Consider the following 19,234-nt stretch of genomic DNA (forward strand, 5'->3'; position numbering starts at 1 on the left):
AACAGGGTAACATTAACAGGGGACTTAAGGTATCAAATTGGAGTCTTGTTACATTCTCGTCTTAATAATCAGTTTTGTCAACTTCAATGAATGAGAACATCAGGTGCTATGTGTGATGAACAAGCAATGTTTGAGGTAGATTAGATTACTTACAGTGTGGAAACTGGCCCTTTGGGCCAGTCCACACCTACCCTCCAAAGAGCAACCCACCTAGACCCATTCCCCTACATTTACCCCTTACCTAACACTAGGTTAGTAACACTACAGGCAATTTAGCATGGCCAATTCACCTGACCTGCACATATTTGGACTGTGGGAGGAAACCGGAGCACCCAGAGGAAACCCTCGCAGACACGAGGAGAATGTGCAAACTCCACACAGTGAGTCACCTGAGGCGGGAATTGAACCCGGGTCTCTGGCACTGTGAGGCAGCAGTGCTAACCACTGTGCCACCGTGCCGCCCACAATTTGTAATTTGTAAAGTCATGTGATTGCAACCCCTTCAGTAAACAAAAATTATGAACTCAGTTTGTAATTGACAACCATTTGTGTAATTTAGTTAATAATCAGAATAGCATCACAATTAGCTGTTAATAAATTCAGTTGTCAGTGTCTTTGAATATTAACCAAAGGCTACTGTAATTTTTGCTGTTATTTGCTGTATAAAGTTTCCTCTCACAAACTAGATTGTTGCTGAACAAAGCTTTAGAAAGTATTTTAGTTTCCTTTAACTGTTATTCGATGCCAGGCACAGAAGCCAGTGATAGCGACACTGATAATGACAGCGACGATAAATATCACCATTCGTATTCCCAGGATATGGATTGAATTCAGAGTGGCATCTCCCTTCTCTCTTCCATTGCCTAGAAAGACACATAAAGAGACAAAGTTTCTCTTTACTTGAAGTCCCTTACTGTAGGATCAGGATCATTAGCTACAATATTGTTGCAATGTTTGGTGTAATGGTAATGCAGCCATTAAGAAAATGTCTGATAAATACTTTGATTGCAACCTCTAAGATGTCACAATTGACCCTGTTTCATAAAGTTAGTTCACCATAGAGTGTACTACTCTAACCCTCATGGTTGCTGAAGACCCTTCTTTTCTCTGATCCTCCAATTTACGATCCCTCCTGGTTCTTAAATCTAAGCTCTCTTTGTATACCATCTGATTTTCAACCGCTCATCCTCCCTCAACCTTCTGTTACCAAACTTCCAAACCTCAGTCTCTGCAACTCCCTCTCTATCCTCTTCCTGCTGACCCTCCAACTTGCCTTTGCTACTCCCTGATTCACCTCCTTTCCACTCGCCCCTTTGGCTGGATCTCTCCCTGCAATTCTTAAAGTTGCTACTTCCCTTCCTGAACCCTTCCTTTGAGCAACTGGTGTGACGATCAGCAAGAGGTGGGAGAAGCAGCGTCAATTTGCAGGATTCATGGCTGCTTCAAAATGATGACGATTGGATCAGACCAGCACGAAACAAAGTTAAAATGAAACTCCTGAAGCTAATGGGAGTACACGCCATACTAACTGACAGGTACTAACATGAAACAGTGTTTAACAGGGTAACATTAACAGGGGACTTAAGGTATCAAATTGGAGTCTTGTTACATTCCCGCCTTGATAATCAGTTTTGTCAGCTTCAATGAATCAGAACATCAGGTGCTATGTGTAATGGACAAGCAATGTGACACTATCCAAGACAAATTTCCCATCCTTCCTGATTAAATTTTGTGCAACTTTAATTTGTAAAGTCATGTGATTGTAACCCTTTCAGTAAGCAAAAATTATGAACTCAGCTTGTATTTGACAACCATTTGTGTAATTTAGTTAATAATCAGAATAGCATCACAATTAGCTGTTAATAAATTCAATTAGCTAGCTTACAGGCCACTATGAGGTCCACACTTTCAGTCTCCTCACTCACAGGGTTCTTCACTATGCAGCTGTAAACTGTACTGGTATTCTGCAGAGTTAAGAAAACGTTGAGTGTTCTGCCATTGTTGGTAACACTCTGTGACTTAACATTTGTGACCATCTCTTCTCGCCGCCAGCCATAGGTCAGGTCATTACCATTTTCCACTGAGCACTTCAGAGTAATGTTACAGATTCCCTTGATGGAAACGTTGGTTGTCCATTGTATTGCTGGATGTGAGACCCGTTCTGTAAATGGATGAAATATTATTAGCACAGGTGAGGTAGCTCACATTTTGGACGATCAGATTTTAAAATTGTATTTATAAGTGTGATAGCTCCTCAGAACAAATAGCACGGTTGCTTGTGGCAAGCACCTGTGCGTGGAATCTTTTAAAATGGGGATGCTGTTCTACTAACATACAGTTCTGGCTGAGCAGGAAACACTTCAGCTCTCCCGCTGGCTGTAGGCATATCAGAAGTATTTACAGATTGATAATCAACTTATTTAACTACATTTTGACATAACTTCTATGTCCATCCAGTCCTGAGGTGGGGTATGACACAGAACTCCTGGACAAGAGGCAGAAATGCTACATCTATGCCAGAAGACCTCTGTACTTTTAAATATCTAGTGCCACTTTATCTGTCTGAGAAACAAGCAAAGTGCTTACAAAAGTAAATAGCAACACTGAACAGAAAAGAAACTTCTGCTCCGTCCAATTCTATTATACTTTGTACATCATAATCTCTGGAAACTATGCGATAAGTTGGCAGACATGAATAACAAATAAAAAGAAAACCTGTCAACTTGCTCATAAAATGTTGCAAAGTCCTTTCTATTCCTAAATAAGTAAATATTTCCAAATTCACATTACAGTAAATTAGCTTTCAGTGAAGATTGGCTAACCAAGAGAAAACAGAGTTAGGATGAATGGGGCATTTTCAGGATGGCAACCTGCAAATAGTGGAGTGCTGCATGGATCAGTGCTGGCACCACAGTTACGGTATGCTAAAAACTTTGATGAGGGAAGTGTATGTACTGTTGCCAACTCTGCAAATGATAATGAAATTTGGTGGGATGGCAAGTGGTGAGGATGATAAAAAGAGTCTTCAGAGGGCTATGGCAAGGCTAAGTGAGTTGAGAAAAGTGTGGTGGATGGAATATAATGTGGTAAAATGAAAAGTTATATACTTTGCCAGGAAGATTACAGGAACTGATCATTCGAATGTAGAATGGCTACACAAAAAATCATTCACAAGCATCCACTCCCTCTACCACTGATGCTCAGAAACAGCCGTTATAGTATCTATATATTACAGTGCAGAAATTCACAAAGGTCTTCAGATAGCAGCTCCCAAATGCACACCTACTTCCATCTAAAGGACAAGGGCAGCAGATACGTGAAAACAACGCCACCTTTAAGTTCCCCTACAAACATGTTATGGATCAGACCAAACCCCTCAAAACACTTTAAGGAATAGCTTAGACCCTCATTTTGTCTTATTTTAAAGGCAAGTGCCAGGCATTGCAGAATAATGGATTATTTAATTGCTAAACAGCAACTGTTCCAATATAGTAACATCCCATAAGCGGTAGTGAAAACATAAAGTCAGTTAAGTAGATTGTCTCACGTGCAATTCAAGCAGCAGGAAGAGAACTCAAGCTTTTAATTGTAACAGAGAAAGGAAAAACAGCTTCCACATCCAGCCCAAAGACCACAGCAACTGCTGAAATCTGAGGTAAAAATCTGTTGGAGTTGACCCATTTAGGCTGCTTCTATTGTTTCAACTTTAAACAAAAACCCAAGGCCTCACAAGCTTTTTACTTTATTGGCTTGAAGCAGATTGCTCATCATGTCTGTGTCAACCTCTCTTCATTAAAAAAAGGACAAAATGCACATTTTGAAGCTGTAGTGTCATGACAAGCCACTTACCATTCTGGCTTGGAAACATATTGCTGTTCCTTCACTACCGCTGGGTCAGAGTCCTGGAATTCCCTCCTTAATGGCATTTTGGGTCAACCCACAGCACATGGACTGCTGCTTGTGAACCCCCTCTCAGAGTTAAGTAGGCAATTAGGTATAGGCAATAATGCAGGCCAGCCAGCAATGCCTCAAACTATGATTGAAAGGAAAGAACACACACAGGGATTTGGGGAACTTAGTGACTTAAAAAAGAGCTAGCATCCAAGTTCATCAAGTAATCGGGAAGGCAAATGGAAAAGAATCATAGAGTCCTGCAACATGGAGACAGGCCTTTCAGCCTAAACTGGTCCATTTCCCTGCGCTTGGCCCATATCCTTCTAAACCTTTCCTTTCCATGTACTTGGCCAAATGCCTTTTAAATGTTGTTAACGTACCCACCTCAACCGCTTCTTCTGACAGCTCATTCCATATGCATATCACCCTCTGTATAAAAACATCACCCTTAAGATTCCAATTTATTCTTTCCCCCTGACCTTAAACTCATGCCAAAAAAGAGAAAATGCTGGAAAATCTCAGCAAGTCTGGCAGCATCTGTAAGGAGAGAAAAGAGCTGACGTTTCGAGTCTAACTGACCCTTTGTCAAAGCATCCACAGTAATTTGCTTTTATCTTAAACTGATGCCCTCTAGTCCTCAATCCCCAATCCTGGGAAAAAGACTGACTGCATTCACCGTATCCATGTCTCCCATGATCTTTTACATTTCTATAAGATCCCCCCTTAATCTCCTATGCTCTAAAGGAAAAGGTCCTAGCTTATGCAACCTCTCCCTATAACTCAGTCCCTTTCATCCTGACAATATCCTTGTAAATTTCTTCTGCAGTCTTTCCGGTTTAATGGCATCCTTCCTTTCACAAGGTGACCAAAACTAAACAAGATATTCCAAGTGTGCCCTCACCAACATGCTGATAACTGCAACATAATTTCACAACTTCTACACTCATTGCCCTGACTGTTGAAGGCCAATGTGCCAAAAGCCTTTTTCACTGTGCTATCTACCTCTGACTCCACTTTCCCAGAACTGTGTACCTGAACTCCAGGGACCCTCTGTTCTGCTATGCTCCTTGAGATCCTACTATTCACCATGAAACTCCTATTTTGATATGACTTTCCAAAATATAGGACCTCACACGTGACGATTAGATACAGTGTGGAAACAGACCCTTCGGCCCAACAAGTCCACACTGACCCACTGAAGCACAACCCACCCAGACCCATTCCCCCACATTTACCCCTGCCCCTAACACTACAGGCAATTTAGCATGGCCAATTCACCTAACCTGCACATTTTTGTTTTGGACTGTGGGAGGAAACCAGAGTACCCAGAGGTACCCACGTAGACATGGGGAGAATGTGCAAAACTCCACACAGTCAGTCGCCTGATGCAGGAATTGAACCCAGGTCTCTGGTGCTGTGAGGCAACAGTGCTAACCACTGTGCTACTGCCCGCCCATTAAGATTAAGCTCTTTTTGCCACTTCTCGGTCTACTTTCCCAGCTGATAAAGCTCCTGCCACAATTTCTGATAACCTTCCTCACTGTCCATGATATTACCTATTTTAGTGTCATCTGCAAACTTGCTAATCATGTGTTGTACATTCTCATCCAAATCATTGATATAGATAACAAACAGCAAAGGGCCCAGCACCGACTCCAGAGACATGTCACTAATCACAGGCCTCCAGTCCAACAAGGATCCTTGCACTATTAGCCTCTGCTCCTACTATCAAGCCAATTGTGTATTCAATTTGCCAACTAGTATTTGCCAATTTGTACTCCATGCAAACCAACCCACCAGAGCAGCATTCCATGTGGAACCTTATCAAATATCTTATTCAAATCCATATGGACTACATCTACTGCCCTACCCACATCAGCCTTCCTGGTCACTTCAAAGAACTCTAACATATTTGTGAGGCATGATCTCCCACGCACAAAGCCATGCTGACTACTCGTAATCAAACCCTGTGTTTCCAAATGCATGTATATCTTCTCCCTAAGAATTTTCTTACCTACCAAAGGTGTTAGGTTTACTGGTCTCTTGTTTCCAGGTTTTGTTTTGCCGCTGTCCTTGAATAAAGGCACAACATTCGCTACCCTGTAGTCTTCCAGGATCGAACCAATGGCTAATGATGATGCAAATATATCAGCCAGGGGCCCTGCAATTTCTTCTCCACCTATTGCAGGGTTCTTGGATATATCTGGTCAGGACCACGAGATTTATCCACCTTCTTACATTTTAATACATCCAATACATCCTCTACTGTGATATGGACTGTCTCCAAGATATCACCACTAGCTTTCCCAATTTTCCAAGTCTTCATGTCTTTCTCCATGGTAAACAAAGGAGAAATATTCATTGAAGATCTCACCCATCTCCTGCAGTTCCACACATATCCTTGAGGGGGCCTATTTTCTCTCTAATTATTCTTTTTCTTTTAATATACTTCAAGAATCTCTTTAGATTCACCCTAATCTTCACAGCAAAGCTATCTCGTGCCCTCTTTTCACCCTCCTATTTCCTTCTTCAGTTATCACCTTGCTGCCTGTACTTGAATAGAGTCATAGAGTGACAGAAATGTACTGCACAGAAACAGACCCTTCGGTCCAACTCATCCATGCTGACCAGATATCCCAACCCAATCTAGTCCCACATGCCACCCGGCCTATATCCCTCCAAACCCTTCCTATTCATATACCCATGCAGATGACTTTTAAAAGTTGCAATTGTTCTAGCATCCACCACTCCCTCTGGCAGCCCATTCCATACATGCACCACCCTCTGCATGAAAAAGTGCCCCTTAGGTCTCTTTTATATCTTTCCCCCTTCTCATCCTAAACCTATGCCCTCTAGTTCTGGATTTCCCCAACTCTGGGAATAGACCTTGTCTATTTACCCTATCCATGCCCTTCATGATTTTATAAATCTCTATAAGGTCACCCCTCAGTCTCCAATGCTCCACGGAAAACAGCTCTAGCCTGTTCAACGCCTCCCTTCAGCTCAAATCCTGCAACCCTGGCAACATCCTTATAAATCTTTTCTGAACCCTTTCAAGTTTCACAACATTCTTCTTCACTATCCTAACAAACCTGCAACATTACTTTCAAGGAGCTATGAACCTGCATTCCAAGGTCTCTTTGTTCAGCAACACTCCCTAGGACCTTACCATTAAGTGTATAAGTCCTACTAAGGTTTACTTTCCCAAAATGAAACACTTCGCATTGATCTAAATTAAACTCCATCTGCCACTCCCTAGCCCATTGGCTCGTCTGATCAAGATCCCAGTGTAATCCCAAAGAGGTAACCTTCTTCGCTGTCCACTACGTCTCCAATTTTAATGTCATCTGCAAACTTACTAAAAATACCTCTTAAGCTCACACCCAAATCATTTATATAAATGGTGAAAAGTAGTGAACCCAGTACCAATCCTTGTGGCACTCCACTGGTCACAGGCTTCCTATCTTCTACCTTTGAGCCAGTTCTGCATCCAACTGGCTAGTTATCCCTATATTCCATGAGATCTAACCTTAGTAACCAGTTTCCCATGGGGAACCTTGTTGAATGCCTTACTGAGGTCCATATAGATCACGTCTACCCCTCTGCCCTCATCAATCCTCTTTGTTACTTCTTCAATAAACTCAAGTTTGATTTTCCACGGACAAAGCCATGTTGATTATCCCTAATCAGTCCATGTTCAAATACATGTACATCCTGTCCTTCAGGATTCCCTCCAACAACCTGCCCATCACCGACATCAGGCTCACTGGTCTATAGTTCCTTGGCTTGTCCTTACCACCTTTCTTAAATAATGGTGCCACGTTGATCAACCTCCAGTCTTCCAGCACCTTACCTGTGACTATCGATGATACAAGTACGTCAGAAAGAGGCCGAGCAATCACTTCCTTAGCTTCCCACAGAGTTCTAGGGTACATCTGATCAGGTCCTGGGGATTTATCCACTTTTATGCATTTCAAAAAATGCAGCACTTCCTCCTCTGTAATATGGACATTTTTCAAGATGTCACTATCTATTTCCCTGCATTCTATATCTTTCATGTTCTTTTACACAGTAAACACTGATGCAAAATACTCATTTACTATCTTCCCCATCTTCTGCGGCTCCACACAAAAGCCACCTTGCTGAGGGGCCCTATTCTCTCCCTAGTTACCCTTTTGTCCTTAATATATTTGTAAAATGTTGATACTTCTTTCAAAGTGAATGGAGTTTAAAATGGAAAGGTCTTTCTAAAATTATAGAATGCCCTAGTCAGACCACAACTAGAATTTTGTGAACAGTATTGGTCCCCATATCTTTCCTTAGATATAATGTAGACATGCCAGTGTTGGGCTGGGATGGGCAAGATCAAAAGTCACCTGACACCAGGTTATAGCCCAGCAGACTTATTTGAAATCACAGGCTTTCAAAGTGCTGCCCCTTTATTAGGTTAAGTGAACAACCAAGTGCAGACTTTATCATCAGAGAGATCAAAAGATCATACAAATGGTGTGATTTTGAGTGTCAACAGGCCCAGTAATAGGTCTCTGCAGATTGATAACTTGCAGATACCTATCATTCGGCCTGTCAACACTTCACTCACACCAATTGCATGATCTTTTGATCTGTCTGATGATAAATGATGTGGAGGTGCCGGTGTTAGACTGGGGTGGACAAAGTTAAAAATCACACAACAGCAGGTTATAGTCCAGGTTTATTTGGGAGTACTAGCTTGCAGAGCGCTGTTCCTTCATCAGCTAGCTGTGGATCAGGATCATAAGACACAGTATTTATAGCAAAAGATCACAATGTCATGCAACTTACACAATATATTGAACAAACCTAGACTGCTGTTAAGTCTTTTCTCTTTTAGAATGGGTTCAGGTTTAGGTTCATTAATATGTAAGTTCCAGAAGTTGTCACATTCTGGAAATAACTTAAGGTTTCATAAAAAAAAAGGTGACATCTCAGCTCAGACAATTCATTATAGGTGTGAGGTTGGAATCTGTCTATATCCCAATCTTGAGTCAGACTGGTTCTGTTTCCAAATGAGGAATTTATAAAATGTCACATGAATTGACTGCCTGTATTGACTGCTGGCAGATTTTGTACTTTTTGAACAAAATAGAGTGTATCTGCAATTACAATTCTGCAAATGCAAATTCACCCATAGATTATATGTGTGTGAGGAGCGTGCATGTGTGTGAGGGAGTGAGAGAGTGAGCGAGAGAGAGAGTGTGTCTGTGTGTGTGTGTTAGCGTATGTGTATGAGCGTGAATGCATGTGAGAGTGTTTGCGTGTGCATACTTGATAGAGTGTGCGCTTGATTGTGACAGAGTACAAGCCTGTGAGAGGGTGTATGCATGGATGTGAGTACAGGGGGTGTATGTGTGGGTGGCTGAGAGAAAGCGTGTGTATGACTGAGTGTGTCTGTATGTGTGCATGTGTGTAAGAATGTATAGTGTAGTAGGGTCACCTGTAGCATGACATGAACCCAAGGTCCCGAATGAGGCCATCCTCATGGTACAAAACTTGGCTATCAGCTTCAGCTCAGCCACTCTGCATTGTTACATATCGCAAAGTCACCTTGGAAAATGATCATCTGAATATCCAAAGTCAAATGTCCCTTACTTTTGATGTTTGGTGTCCATTCATCTGTTGTTGCAGCGTCTGCTTGGCCTTGTCAATGTACCATGCCTCAGGACATCTTTGCCCACAGTGTATGAGATAGGCAATGTTGGCCGAGTCACATAAGTACCTGCCATGTGTGTGTTGGGTGATGTCCCCATGTGTAATAGTGATATCCATGTTGACACTCTTCTGGTCGAAGGGTGTAGTCCGATAAGTTAATATTAGACTTCCCCAAGTGATAATGTTGTCTACTGTGGTTCCAGGGTGGGCTTTGCTATTACTGGTGAGAATGCCAAGTTTCTCCAGATTTTTGTTCTTTGCGTGCATGTACGTGGTGTAGTTTTGTTGCCTTGTCTGTTTGGCAATGTCGCGTAATTGTACTGATGGACCTTCGTGTGACCATCCTCCAAGGTGGACTTCAGGACAGGCAGCAGAGAAAAGTGACCGAGCAGAGGCTGATAGTTAAGTTCGGTACCAATAGGAAGGGCCTCAACCAGGACCTTGGGTTCATGTCACATTACAGGTGATCACCATTGCACTACACACACACACACACACACACACAGATATTCCTACACACACACACTCTTACAAATACACAGGCACTCCTATACACACATACACACGGACTCACATACACACAGATGCGCACACAGACACCCACAAACACCCTTAAAGACACACACACTCCCACACTCACACATGCACCCCCTCACAGACTTAAGACAATCTGCACTCACTACACACACATACACTTTCTCACACTCACAACTCCCAATCCAGACACACACACACACACACAAAGCCCCACACGCACACATATATTTTGGGAGGTGAATTTGTACTTTCAGGGTTACATTGTACTTTGCTCAAAAACTGCATGCATTCATGTAAAACTCCGTTATCTCACTTTTTAGATTAGAATCAATCTAAACATCAGGTCATAGACAGAGAACACAGGGGGCCAACACCTTTAACATATTGTCTAGCTATCACCATTGTTAACAGCTAACCTGAGAATGCAACTTTTTAGAAAAAAGGTTTTGTGATTTACACATGAAAGAAGTGAAACTATCACGGTATTCTAACAGATGAAAGACTTAACAGACAATCAATTTTTCAATGTATAATTTCAGTTACATCACACTGTAAATTTTTGCTATAAATTCTGTGTGTAAAGATTGAGCCCTCCACTACCACCTGATAAAGGAGCGTCACTCCAAAAGTTAGTGTGCTTCCAATTAAATCTGTTGGACTATAACCTGGTGTTGTGTGATTTTTAACCAAGAATTTGGATTCACTGTTTCATCTCGCCGTTAACATTACAAAGAATCATGATTGATTAATCTGACAATTTGCCAAACAGATTGATTTCACAGATCGGCACAACATCAACAGCCAAAGGACCTGTACTGCACTATAATCTCTATGTTCTAGATAGACCATGTAAATGCTTTCTGTTGAAAACTTCAAACCTGTGACTTGCATCATTGGTGACTTTTAATTACAAAGGTTAGACCAAACAGCTAGTTATTAATTGATAACTTAAATTATTTCAATTGACTTTATTTTCTTTCCCAGTGTTTCCTCACTAACTTTCGTGTTTTCTGTAACTAATGTTTCCTCAGAATTTCTGCAAAAGTGCAGTGATCTAACACAAGGTAAAAAAAAACTTGTGACTGTACAAGGGATTACCATAAACCCGCAATTCCATCAGTTCTACATGGACTTCCTGTCCTGATCTTGCATTAATTTCATACCAGCCTTGGTCACTTTTCTTCAGAGTCTGTATTCCAGACTGTAGTCGGTGAGGTTTAATCGGAACCTCTCTCTAAAATCATTGCGATATTCTGCTGGGTTGTTTCGGGCTTTGTAACAGATTTGAAACTTTCTCCCAGTGGATGAACTTCTGAAGTCCCAAGTAAGTATCAGTGGGTCTGGCCATGGAATGTGTGCTGGTAAAGCAAGTGACTGTCCTAGGCTTCCTAGGTGTGCCGACACTGGATTCCCATCAGTCTGTACCAGACCTGCAACAGAAATAACCAAAATGTTGGTGCAGTTCTGGGACAGTATCATCATCCATACTTCTCTCATCCTGACAACTCATTACAAATAAAGGATGCAACATTCAAAATTTAAAAACTGTTTCACTTTTGATTTTAAGCAGTCATTCGCTTACCTGGATGCTTGATGAACAGGAACACCATTAACCAGATGCACTGTTCCTTGAAAGAATGTGTGTAGAGTAATAACATATTCTAGGAAAGAAGAGTATTACCTCATTATTAAGAGATTAGAAGAAGGGATTGAGGAACCAAAGACTCCTCCATTAAGACTTCGGTTACATTTAATGTGATAGAAAGCATTTAATATAAAACTTTTGGTTGCAGATTTGCTTATCAGTACAGATTAATGTGGTGGAGCCTGTGTTGAGGATTTCCTGTTAATTAGACTCATAGAAATGTACAGCACAAAGTCCAAGTCGTCCATGCTGACCAGCTATCCCAACCTCATCTAGTCCCATTTGCCAGCAATTGGCCCATATCCCTCTAAACCCTTCCTACACATATACATAAACCAGATGCCTTTTAAATGTTGTAATTGTACCAGCCTCCACCACTTTCTCTGACAGCTCATTCCATACACGCACTACCCTCTTCATGAAAATGTTGCCCCTTAGGTTCCTTTTATATCTTTCCCCTCTCCGTCTAAACCTATGCCCTCTAGTTCTGGACTCCCAAACCCCAGGGAAAAGATCTTGTCTGTTTATCCTATCCATGCCCCTCATGATTTCATAAATCTCTATAAGGTCTCCCCTCGGCCTCCAATGCTCCGGGGAAAACAGCCCCAGCTTATTCAGCTTCTTCCTGTAGCTCAAATCCTCCAACCCTGGCAACATTCTTGTAAATCTTTTCTGAGCCCTTCCAAGCTTCACAACATCCTTCTGATAGGAGGGACACCAGAATTGCAAGCAATATTCCAAAAGTGGCCAAACCAACATCCTGTACAGCAGCAACTTGACCTCCCAACTCCTGTACTCAATGCTCTCACCAGTAAAGGAACGTGTACCAAACGCCTTTTTCACTATCCTATCTACCTACGACTCTACTTTCAAGGAGCTATGAAGCGACACTCCAAGGTCTCTTTGTTCAGCCACACTTCCTAGGAATTTACCATTAAGTTTATAAGTCCTGCTAAGACTTGCTTTCCCAAAATTCAACACCTTGCATTTATCTAAATTAAATTCCATCTGCCACCCCTCAGACCATTGGCTCATCAGATTAAGATCCCGATGTAAGATCCCTTATTCACTATCCACTACACCTCCAATTTTCGTATCATCTGCAAACTTACTAATGATACCTCCTATGTTCATATCCAAATCATTTGAATAAATTGTTGCTCAGCTGATTTTAAAATTGCAACAGGTTATGTTTGGGAACATCAGTCAGAAGCTAATATGGCTGACCCTCAGGATTTTCTGTCCAATGCCAAACCTCATAATATAGGATGTGTTGCTAACCTGCCCTGGGAATTTCAAATCATTGTCATCATCCCTCATCAGGGAAAAGTATTTCATTGTTCTTTCATAAACGCTAGCCGATAGGATTTCATTGGCGTATGCATTATTGGCTGACCTGCTTTAGCAAACTGCTGCATTAACAAGAAGATTCGATAAGGTGGTACTTCATAGTCAGTGAATCAATGTTTGTATGAAGCCCAGGTGTTGGAAAATCGACAGATCGAGCTTAGACAGAATCAGTGCAACATTGATTTCCTTTTTGCAACAGTATTTTAGCTGCAGTAAGCAATCTGTCCAGAAATTAAGACATTCCTCTGGAGCAGGTGGAAATTGGATCCAGACCTCCTGATCAGAGGCATGGATATTGCCACTGGTTACAAGGATCCTGAATCATTCTGTTCACATATAAAAGGGCACACCTCTGCAACTTGATGGTTTGAACATGAATCTTCTGCCGCAGAAGCAGGGACACTATCACTGGCGCCACCAGTATCTCACAGCATTGTTCTTATATTCTACCTGATTACTATTTCTGCTAAAGTTAATGGGAAACTAATTCACCCATTGTGATCATGAATTTTTCCCATACATCCAGTAGCTCTTGTGGCACAGGGGTAGTGAGCCTACCTTTGAGCCATGAGGCCTGGGTTCAAGTCCAACCTGCTCTAGAGGTGTGCCACAATATATCTAAACATGTTGATTAAAGAATATCCAGCATATTCCCAGATCAGTTACCTTCTCAGTGAATTTGATTAATCTCAGCCCTATGCCACTATTCATCAGTGACAAAAAAACTTGACCTTAAAAAGGAAGTATTCTTCTCAAATAATTGAAACAGAGAAAGTGCCATTGATCTTACCTACTGACTTTAAATCCAAAACAAGTCCTCTTGTGAATAACAGTCAAAAACATCAAATCTAATTCCACAATGTTTGTGTGTTGATCTGGTTTAGCTGCATATCCGGATGGTGTTTGTCACAGTGCACTTGGTAACTATATACCACTGAACAGCAGCAGATCAGTACGTTGCATCTGGTCATTTTGAGCAGCTAAGAACAGGAAATCACATGCAAGCTGCTAGTAATTGTCAGGAACTGGCAGTATCTATTATTAACTGTCAGTGTCGTTCCATGGAACTATTTTCACACTTCCATAATCACTCATATTTAGATAGTCTCTTCCATGTAGTCCCAGAAATGGGAGTCCGTGTAGCATCGGTTTGCTTTTGCTCCATTGATTACCTGGTCGCAGAGAGAGATCGTGTGACTGACCTGTCGTATTCTCCAGTTCCTGTGGGTGGTGGAGAGCCAAAGGATGGTATCTACCTGGACTTCAAGAAGGTCTTTCACAAGGTGCCGCACAAGGGACAGCTGAGTAATTTAAGGGCCTATGGTGTTGGAGGCAATGTCCTGGCATGGATAGAAGGTTGGCTGTCTCAACTCACTGCTATCCATGTCCATGTCCAGCAGTCGCTTAAATGTCCCCAGTGACTCTGTTTCCACCACCACAGCTGGCAACGTATTCCATGCATTCACAACTCCCTGCGTAAAGAACCTATCTCTGATGTCTCCTTTATACCTTCCTCCTAATAACTTGAAACTATGACTTCAAATACCAGTCAATCCTGCCCTGGGGAAAAGTCTCTGGATATTGATTCTATCTATTCCTCTCATTTTTTTGCAAACCTCGATTGGGTCTCCTCTCTTCCTCCTTCTCTCCAGAGAGAAAAGTCCAAGCTTATTCAACCTTTCTTCATCAGTCAAGCCCTCCAGTCCAGGCAGCAACCTGGTGAACCTTCTTTGCACCCTCTCCAAAGCCTCTGTATCTTGCCTATAGTAGAGCAAGCAAAACTGGATACAATATTCCAAGTGTGGTCTCACCAGGGACTTGTGGAGCTGCAGCAAAACCTCGCAGCTCTTAAATGTGATACCCCTGTTAGTGAAAGCCAAAACACCATATGCTTTTTTAACAACCAATTGGGTGGCAACTTTGAGGGACCTATGTACTTGCACACCCAGATCCCTCTGTTCCTCCATGCTGCCAAGAATCCTGTCTTTAATCCTATATTCAGCATTCAAGTTCGACTTTCCAAAATGCATCACTTCGCATTTATTCAGGTTAAACCCCATCTGCCGTTTCTCATCCCAGCTTTGCTATGTCGCGCTGCAGCCTGCAGTATCTCTCTATATTATCAACAACACCTCCAATCTTAGTGTCATCTGCAAATTTACTAACCCACCACTCAACCTCCCAATACAAGTCATTTATAAAAACTACAAAGAGAGAGGCTCAAGAACAGAGCCCTGCGGGACCCCACTAAACACTGACCTCCAGGCAGAATGCTTCCCATCTACAACCACTCTCTGCCTTCCATCAGTCAGCCAATTCTGAATCCAGATAGCCAAAACTCCCTGTATCCCATACTTCCTGACTTTATGAATGAGCCTACCATGGGGAACCATATCAAATGTCTTGCTGAAGTCCATGTACACCACATCCACTGCTCAACCATCACCGACCTGTCTTGACACCTCCTCAAAGAACTCAATAAGATTTGTGAGGCCCTCACAAAGCCATGCTGACTGCCTTTAATCACACTATGGTTTGCCAAATAGTCATAAATCCTATCCTTCAGAGTTCTTTCCAAACCTTTGCTGACCATAGATGTAAGACTGACTGGTCTGTAATTGCCAGGGATGTCCCTATTACCCTTCTTGAAAAGATGAACAACATTCACCTCCTTCCAATCCTCCAGTACGACTCCTGTGGAGAGTGAGGAGGCAAATATTCTCGCCAGCGGTTTAGCAACCTCCTTTCTCGCTTCCTGGAGCAGCCAACGATTAATCTGGTCTGGCCCTGGAGACTTATCAATCTTAATGTTTTCCAAAATTTCTAGCACATCAACTTCATCAATCTTAATCTGGTCAAGACTGTATCCCAGCTCCTCTAAGTTTTCATTTACATCAAGTTCCCTTTCCTTGGTAAAAAACGAAGCAAAAAACTCATTTAGGGCTTCCCCTATCTGCTCAGACTCCACGCACAAGTTCCCTACGCTATCCCTGATCGGCCCTACTTTCTCCCTGATCATTTTCTTATTCCTCATGTATGAGTAAAATGCCTTTGGGTTCTCCATAATCCTTATTGCCAAGCCTTTTTTGTGCCACCTCCTGGCTCTCCTCAATCTAATTCTGAGCTCCTTTCTAGCTAGCCTGTAATCCTCTAAAGCTGTGCTAGATCCTTGCTTCCTCCACCTGACGTAAGCTGCCTTCTTCCTTTTGACGAGAAGTTCCTCTGTTCTCATCATCCAAGGTTCCTTAATCTTACCCCTTCTTACGTGTCTCAGAGGAACAAGTTTGTGTGTCACTCACAACAGCTGCTCCCTAAATAGTCTCCACATGTCTGCTGTGCCCTTTCTGTGGAACAATTGCTCCCAGTCTGTACTTCCCAAGTCATGCCTGATAGCGTCAAAATTTCCTTTTCCCCAATTAAATATCTTCCCTCGGTAACTCTCCAAGGCTATGCTAAATGTGAGGCAGTTGTGATCACTTTCACTAAAGTGCTCTCCCACTAAAGATCGGACACCTGTCCTGGCTCATTGCAGAGCACCAAATCTGAAATGGCCTCTCCCCTCATCGGTCTGTCTACATACTGAGTAGAGAAACCCTCCTGAATACACCTGACAAAAACAGCTCCATCCAAACCATCTGCACATTGGAAGTTCCAGTCGATATTGGGAAAGTTGAAATTACCCATAACAATAACTTTTGCATTTTTCCAGAATCTGCTCAACTATGAGATCTTCAATCTCTCTACTGCTATTAGGTGGTCTGTACAAAACTCCCAATGTGGTGGCTGTTCCCTTGCTGTTCCTAACTTCCACCCATACTAACTCAGTCGACAAACCTTCCTCAACAACCTTCATTTCTGTAGCTGTGATGCACCCTCTGATGAACAATGTCACACCCCCTCCTCTTTTTCCACCCTCCCTGTTCTTTCTAAATGTTCTAAACCATGGAACATCAAGCAACCATTCCTGCTCCTGTGAAACCCACGTCTCTGTTATGGCCACAACATCGTAGCCCCAAGTACTGATCCATACTCTTAAGTTCGTCACCCTTATTTTGGACACTCCTTGCATTAAAACAGAAACACTTTAACCGATCCCTTTGTTTCATCACGTGAGAAACCTTCCTGATAGATTCAATACATTCTGTCACTGTCCCGTCTGCAACTGTCCACCTCTCAGACATGTGGCTCTGACTCCCACCGCCCCGCCAAACTAGTTTAAACCCTCCCAAATCACATGAACAAATCTCCCACCCAGGACATTTGTGCCCCTCCAGTTCAGGTGCAACCCACCCTTCATGTAGAGGTCCCACCTTCCCCAGAAGGTATCCCAATGGTCAAGGTATCTGAAGCCCTCCCTCCTGCCCCAGCCTCGCAGCCACATGTTAAGCTGCATTTGCTGACTATTCCTCATCTCACTATCTTGTGGCACCAGTAGCAACCCTGAGATCACTATTCTACTCGTCCTGCTCTTCAGCTTCCAACCTAACTGTCTGTAGTCACTTTTCAGATTGTCAATCCCTTCCTGGCTATATCATTGGCACCAATATGTACCACGATTTCTGGCTGCTCACCCTCCCCCTTCAGAATCTTGTAAACCCAATCGGTGACATCCCGGACCCTGGCACCAGGGAGGCAACATAGTGGGAGTCCTGTTCCTGATCACAAAAACTCCTGTCAATCCATCTAACTATTGAGTCCCCTACCACTAGCGCTTTTCTATTCCCCCCCCCCTTCCATTCTGAGCTCACCCACTTAAAAACTACCCAGCAGTCTTTTGCTCCTCCCTTGCACCTCTCGACAAATGGAGGCCACGAAGCCTGAGGTATGTCTTTTAAACGACTCGACTCACCTTCCCAGAATTCCTTCGCTCCTCCCTCACCTCTCGGCAAATTTCCCAGGCTGTCCCTCTACCAGTCACTTACTGCATAACCTACCGTAATAGATATGCATCTTCCCGCCATCCATATCTCCAATTCACAATTATGCTCCTTCAATCAAATATTCATTCTTGTCTCATTTTATGACTCTTGGACTACTTATACTGTTAACATTGGTGTTTCACATGTATGCTGATGACATCCAGCTCTACCTCACTGCCACCTTACTTCAAAATTTCCCTGTCATTGCCTTGTCAGGTTGTCTGTCCAAAATTCAGCACTGTGTGAGCATAAGTTTCTTCCAACTAAACTTTTGAAATTCAGAAGTGATTGTTTTTGGCCAAATAAAACGATCACATAGCCACTGATTCCATGCCTCTCAGATTCTTGTTGTGAGAGGCAATCCAGACCAGTCACAAATTTGACCATGTATTTGCACCCTATACATAACTTACAGAGTTTTGATTTTGAAATAGCGGCATTAAGATATTTGTTACTTCCATAAAGGATTTTAAAAGGAAGAAAACTAAGTCAGACAGTCATTCCAAAACAGTGGTCCAACCCAGTAAAACCCGGAGAGGCAGTGACTGCAAAGCCCTGGAATGTTATGGGAAAAATATTTGTACTGTGCTAGTTTGCTGCAAGATGTGTAAACATTGAAGGCCATGAATTTGCTTTTGGTTAAGAATACTCAAGGATTGATTTTTTTTCTTAAAAAATTCAATTCGGAGAAGTATAATTTGCTTCCTACAAAGATGTGTAAGACAGTTCAGGGAAACATCCAAACCAAAAGTGTACAATTAAAAACCTGCAGGCAATAAAAAGCTGAGAAATTTTCAAACTTTAGTTTAGTAACTATTCAGTAAGAATCTGGGGAGAAACAGTTAAGTTAACTTAAAGATTTGATAAAGAGAGGTAGTTTCTCTAGATTTGAATCTCTGACACAGCTAGTGTTACTACCCCATAACAATTCTGTGGTTCTGTGTCAAGAAATAGAAAGAGATGTTGCTTAGCTGCGTAATTTAAGATCTTTCAAACTGTATTCTACATTTAGATAGCTTAGTGTGCTTCTTTTGTATAATAAACATCTCTTGTTAAAGAAACTTTGCAGCCTTGTGTGACTATGTTTCAGTCATTGACCACACATTAAATAGAAAAAAACAAATGAGCTCATCAAACCAGATTCCATTTTTGAAAATCAGACTTGTCCAGTTGTCGGCTGAGATCATAACGTTTTTTATGT

The 19,234-nt window shown here is 42.1% G+C and overlaps 1 protein-coding gene and 1 long non-coding RNA gene across 6 annotated transcripts in view; one reads left to right on the forward strand and one right to left on the reverse strand.

Annotated features, from left to right (window-relative positions):
• Positions 1-19,234, forward strand: part of LOC140455128 (RNA-binding protein 4B-like) — a 118,398-nt gene that overhangs the window by 78,034 nt on the left and 21,130 nt on the right. The gene's annotated exons all lie outside the window — the stretch shown is intronic.
• Positions 414-11,533, reverse strand: LOC140455127 (uncharacterized). The gene is made up of 3 exons (XR_011952770.1): positions 11,283-11,533; positions 1,886-2,161; positions 414-863 (listed from the first exon to the last, which is right to left on the reverse strand). It is a non-coding gene; the product is annotated as an uncharacterized lncRNA (long non-coding RNA).

Source organism: Chiloscyllium punctatum, chromosome 30 (genome assembly GCF_047496795.1).
Source record: "Chiloscyllium punctatum isolate Juve2018m chromosome 30, sChiPun1.3, whole genome shotgun sequence".
Lineage (NCBI taxonomy): Eukaryota > Metazoa > Chordata > Chondrichthyes > Orectolobiformes > Hemiscylliidae > Chiloscyllium > Chiloscyllium punctatum.